At 40.4% G+C, this 6000-nt stretch overlaps 1 pseudogene; it reads right to left on the reverse strand.

Annotated features, from left to right (window-relative positions):
* Window positions 1-2962: 2962 nt before the first annotated feature.
* On the reverse strand, window positions 2963-4298 carry LOC144222395 (tubulin alpha-1A chain pseudogene; annotated as a pseudogene).
* Between the last annotated feature and the right edge of the window lie 1702 nt (window positions 4299-6000).

The raw sequence follows: 6000 nt of genomic DNA on the forward strand, positions 1-6000 counted from the left end.
TTTCACTGCATCTTTTTTTTTTTTCATTTAAGACAAAGAATACTTTTATTCAAACCTATCGGAGAAATGGACACCTTGAGTCTGTAACAAAGTGCTGTGTTTTAAAGCATAGGTCAGTAATTATATATGAGAGTATATGTTGCTACATACACATTAACTGCTCAGAGCACAGCCTTTATTCTTTTATTTTTTTAACATAATTTATTGTCAAGTTGGCTAACATACCGTGTGTAAAGTGTGCTCATGGTTTTGGGGGTAGATTCCCATGGTTCATCGCTTACATACAATACCTAGTGCTCATCCCAACAAGTGCCTTCCTCAATGCCCATCACCTATCCCCCGCCCCCACCTCCCCATCAACTCTCAGATTGTTCTCTGTATTTAAGAGTCTCTTATGGTTTGCTCCCCTCCCTCTCTGTAACTATTTTTTCTCCTCCTTTCCCCCATGGTCTTCTGTTAAGCTTCTCAAGTACCACATATGAGCGAAAACATATGAGGTCTATCTTTCACTGACTTATTTCACTTAGCATAATACCCTCCAGTTCCATCTATCTTGCTGTAAATGGCAGTATTTCATTCTTTCTCATTGCCAAGTAGTATTCCACTGTATATATAAACCACATCTTCTTTATCCATTCATCCATTAATGGACATTTGGGCTCTTTCCATAATTTGGTTATTGTTCAAAGTGCTGCTAGAAACATTGGGGTACATATGTCTCTGTGAATCAGCACTCCTGTATTCTTTGGATAAATTCCTAATAGTGCTATTGCTGGGTCATAGGGTAGTTCTATTTTTAATTTTTTGAGGAACCTCCACACTGTTTTCCAGAGCAGCTGCACCAGCTTGCATTCCCACAAACAGTGCAAGATGGTTCCTGTCTCTCCACATCCTCACCAGCATCTGTTACTTCTTGAGCTGTTCCTCTTAGCAACTCTGACCAGTGTGGGGTGATAGCTTACTGTGGTTTTGATTTGTGTTTCCATGGTGATGAGTGATGTTGAGCATCTTCTCATGTGTCTGTTGGCCATCTGGATGTCTTCTTTGGAAAAGTGTCTATTCATGTCTACTGCCCATTTCTTCACTGGATTATATGTTTTTCAGGTGTTGAGTTTGGTAATTCTTTACTAATTTTTGATACTAACCCTTTATTTGAAATGTCATTTGCAAATATCTTCTTCCATTCCATTGGTCACATTATAGTTTTGCTAACTGTTTCCTTTGCTGTGCAGAAGCTTTTTATCTTGAGGAGGTCCCAATAGTTCATTTTTGCTTTTGTTTCCCTTGCCTTTGGAGATGTGTTGTGCTAGAAATTGCTGTGGCTGAGGTCAAGGAGGTTGTTTCCTGCCTTCTCCTCTAGGGTTCTGATGGTTTTCGGTCTCACATTTAGATCTTTCATCCATTTTGAGTTTATGTTTATGTATGGTATAAGAAAGTGGTCCAGGTTTTTTCTTCTCCAAGTTGCTGTCTAGTTCTCCTAGCCATTTGCTAAAGAGACTGTCTTTTCTCCATTGGATACTCTTCCTGCTTCGTCATAGATTAGCTGGCCATACATTTGTGGGTCCAATTCTGAGTTCTCTATTCTATTCCATTGGTCTATGTGTCTGTTTTTGTGCCAATACCATACTGTCTTGATGATTACAGCTTTGTAGTAGAGGCTAAAGTATGGGATTGTGATGCCTCACGCTTTGGTTTTCTTCTTCAATATTACTTTGGCTATTCGGGGTCTTGTGGTTCCATACACATTTTAAGATTGTTTGTTCTAGCTTTGAGAGGAATGCTGGTGCAATTTTGATAGGGATTGCATTGAATGTGTAGATTGCTTTGGGTAATAATGACCTTTTAACAATATTTATTCTTCGGATCCATGAGCGTGGAATGTTTTTCCATTTCTTTGTGTCTTCTTCAATTTCCTTCATAAGTTTTCTATCATTTTCAGCATACAGATCTTTTACATCTTTGGTTAAGTTTATTCCTAGGTATTTTATTATGGTTCTTGGTGCACTTGTAAATGGGATCGATTTCTTGATTTCTCTTTTTGTTTCTTCATTATTGGTGTATAAAAATGCAACCGATTTCCGTACATTGATTTTGTACTCTGCAACTTTGCCAAATTCATGTATCAGCTCTAGCAGCCTTTTGGTGGACTCTTGGGTTTTCCATGTAGAGTATCATGTTGTCTGCTAAAAGTGAAAGTTTGACTTCTTCCTTGTCAATTTTTATGCCTTTTATTTCATTTTGTTGTCTGATGGCTGATGCTAGGACTTCCAGCACTTGTTAAACAACAGTGATGAGAGTGGACATCCCTGTCGTGTTCCTGATCTCAGGGGGAAGCTCTCAGTTTTTCCCCATTGAGGATGATGTTAGCTGTGGACTTTTCATATATGGCTTTTATGATGTTTAAGTAAGTTCCTTTTACCCTGAATTTCCTGAGGGTTTTTATTAAGAAATAATTCTGTTTTGTGAAGTGCTTTTTCTGCATCTACTGACAGGATCATATGGTTCTTATCCTTCCTTTTATTAATGTGATGTATCGCATTGATTTGTGAATATTGAACCAGACTAGACATGAATCCCACTTGATCATGGTAAATAATTCTTTTTATATGCTGTTGAATTCTATTTGCTAATATATTGTTGAGAATTTTTACATCCATGTTCATCAGGGATATTGGTCTGTAATTCTCCTTTTTAGTGGGGTCTCTGTCTGGTGGCTTCATAGAAGGAGTCTAGGATTTTTCCTTCCGTTTCTATTTTTTGAGCAGCTTAAGAAGGATAGGTATTAACTCTGCTTTAAATATCTGGTAAAATTCCCATGGGAATCCATCTGGCCCAGGACTCTTATTTGTTGGGAGATTTTTGATAACTGATTCAATTTCTCCACTAGTTATGGGTGCAACCTTTATTCTTAAAACAGAACAACCTTCCCTGTAAAAGTAGCACCTTTGTGACATTGTTAACTTTAGCATTCCTCTCCTTCTTCTATACCCTCTCTTTCATCAGAATCCATAGTAACTTCCTCATAATCCTTCTCAAGGGCAGCCATGTCCTCATGGACCTCAGAAAACTCTCCTTCTTCCATGCCCTCACCCACGTACCAGTGAACGAAGGCATGCTTGGCATACATCAGGTCAAACTTGTAGTCCTGACAAGCCCAGTCCTCAGGAGGGCTGTGGTGTTGCTCAGCATGCATGCAGCTCGCTGTGCTTTGGCCACCACTCCATCAGGTATCACAGTGGGAAGGTGGTAATTAATGCCAACTTTGAAGCCAATGGGCACCAGTCCACAAACTGGATTGTACACTTGCCATTCACTATACTGACATCTTTGGGAATCACATGACCACAGTAAAACAGGCAGCAAGCCATGTATTTACCATCATGAGGGTCACATTTCACCACTGGTTGGCTGGCTCAAATCATGCCTTGGTGATCTCTGCTACAGAAAGCTGTTCATGGTTGGCTTTCTCAGCAGAAATGAGTGGGGCATATGTGATCAGAGAGAAGTGGATGTGGGGATAGAACACCAGGCTGGTCTGGAATTCTGTCAGATCAATATTTAGGACTCTATCAAATGTGAGGGAAGCAGTGATGGAGGATACAATTTGACCTATCAAACTGTTCAGGTTAATGTATGTTGGGCATTCAATATCAAGGTTTATTTGGCAGATGATGTCATAGATGGCCTCATTGTCTACCATGAAGACATAATCAGAGTGCTCCAGGGGTGTATAGGTAGCGAGGATAGAGTTTTAGGGCTCAGCTATAGCAGTGGAAACCTGGAGGGCTGGGTAAATAGAGAACTCCAGCTTGAACTTCTTGCCATAATTCACTGAGAGATGTTCCATCAGGAGAGAGGTGAACCCATAACCAGTTCCCTCTCCAAAGCTATGGGAAACCAAGAAGCCCTGAAGCCCTGTGCACTGATTGGCCAGTTTCCAAATTTGGTCCAAGACAAGGTCACTGATCTCCTTGCCAATGGTGTAGTGCCCTCCGGCATAGTTATTGGCAGCATCTTCCTTGCCTGTGATGAACTTCTCAGGGTGGGAAAGCCGGAGGTAGGTGCCAATATGAACTTCACTAATGGCTGTGGGTTCCAGGTCTACAAACAATGTCCTCGCCACATGCTTGCCAGCACCTATATCACTGAAGAAGGTGTTGAAAGATAATCTCTTCTCCCAGTGGTCTTGTCACCTGGCATCAGATCACTGGGCTGGATGCCATATTCCAGAGCTCCCAGCAGGTATTGCCAATGTGAATACCAGCCTGGCCAATGTGGATGGAGATGTAATCATGCATGCTTTAGAGCAGCCGAGTAGATGGTGGAGAGGAAGAGGAGAGGTTGTTGCTTCTTACAGCAGGACTCTTAGGCAGTCAGTAAGAGAGAACCTGCCTCATCATGCCCTCTTAATGAAAGATGATTAACAGCTAACATCTCAGTCAGAACTATTGTGTTCTGAAGTTCCTAGGAAACTTGTGAGGTCTGGGTTCGGATGGGGTACAAGCACATCTAGCATAAAACAAGAGCACGGACTTGAGTTCAAGTCCTAATGTTTATACATACTAGCTGCATGACATTAGACAGTTCATAACTTCTTTGTCTCTATTTCATCTGTAAAAGAGACACGAGAATTCTTTGCAGAGTTGCTATGGGCTGAAAATGAGATGATCCACATAAAGCAAAGTACATCAACTGTTCAGTATTTTTACTCCCTACTCTTTACCCCTTGAGAGTCAGACAGAGGACATTAACTATTTGTATTAAAGGTGACACAGCATGCATTACCTTCTACCAGCATATTTTCTTAATGGTCTTTGAAATAATTTACCCTCCAAGAATGCAATGGAGAAGTCAGCAGAGAAAAAAACAATTGTATCCACAGCTTAAGAACTGAAATTTCTGGGGGGAAAGGAAACATGAAAATGTCCTTATAGGTTTTTCTATCCTTAGTTATCACCTTACGAACCCAATCCTGGGTAAGTTACCTAGAACCCTTTTTTTCTCTTTTCAAAATAAATCTTATGTTCTGAATTCCACTGGCGCACTGGCAAAGCAGGAGAGCTTCGCATATTCAAGATTCTTGGTTGCAAGTGACGGAAAACCCTGTACCAAATGGCTTTAAGTAGAAAGGAATTACACAGGCTTGCCTAACCAAAGCATCCAAGAGGTGGCACTATTTCAAGCATATCTTATTGGGCGCTCAAATGCCACCAGGTCTTGGTCTCTCCATCCCCCTTTGCCTACCCTTATAGACAGCAGCTGCAGCAATTCCGGGTATACATCTCATAACAGGGAAATCCCAATGGAAAAGAGCTTCTTAGCACAAGCCCACAGGAAAGTAAGTCTAGGTCTGTCTCTGATTTCACAAAGAATCACCATGTGCTGTAAGTCAGGAGACTAGTGCCTAGTTCTGGCATTACTCCTAGAATTTGTATGATGTTGCGCAAGTCATTTGCTCCTCCCTACCCCCCCCCCCCGCCTCCTCCTCACCCCTGGCATCTCATTTGTCTCATTTGCAAAATAAAGGGATAAAATCTCAGTGTTATCATAGGTCTGTTCCAGAGCTGATACTTCTTTCCTTTTTCAGAGTAAATGCTTTTTCCTCTGGAGTTAGAGAGTAGTGCCCTCTTGTGGTCATTCTATAGTTGCCTTTTTATTTCGTTCCATTTTCCAGTTCCAAGGAGAAAATAGTCTGAACAAAGGTACTGTAAAATGAAATTCAAGATTGACACCTATTTTATTTCTATTCTCATTTTAAAATGGAAATAGGCTTGTGTTCTAATATGAACAGTTAAAGCTATGGATTTCATATGTATTGCTGTTTTTGCTGTATCCATTTTCCCATGGGATATTTTCATTGTTGTTCAGTTGTAAGTATTTTTAATCCATTGTGATTTCTTTTTTGACCCATGTGTCGTTCAGTTACTTCATTTCAAAATCTTAGGAAATTTTGTAGATGCGTTTTTTATTATTAATGTCTAACAATTTCATTGTGGTTAT

The sequence above is a fragment of the Crocuta crocuta genome, unplaced genomic scaffold (genome assembly GCF_008692635.1).
Source record: "Crocuta crocuta isolate KB4526 unplaced genomic scaffold, BGI_CrCroc_1.0 scaffold525, whole genome shotgun sequence".
In the NCBI taxonomy this organism is placed as follows: domain Eukaryota; kingdom Metazoa; phylum Chordata; class Mammalia; order Carnivora; family Hyaenidae; genus Crocuta; species Crocuta crocuta.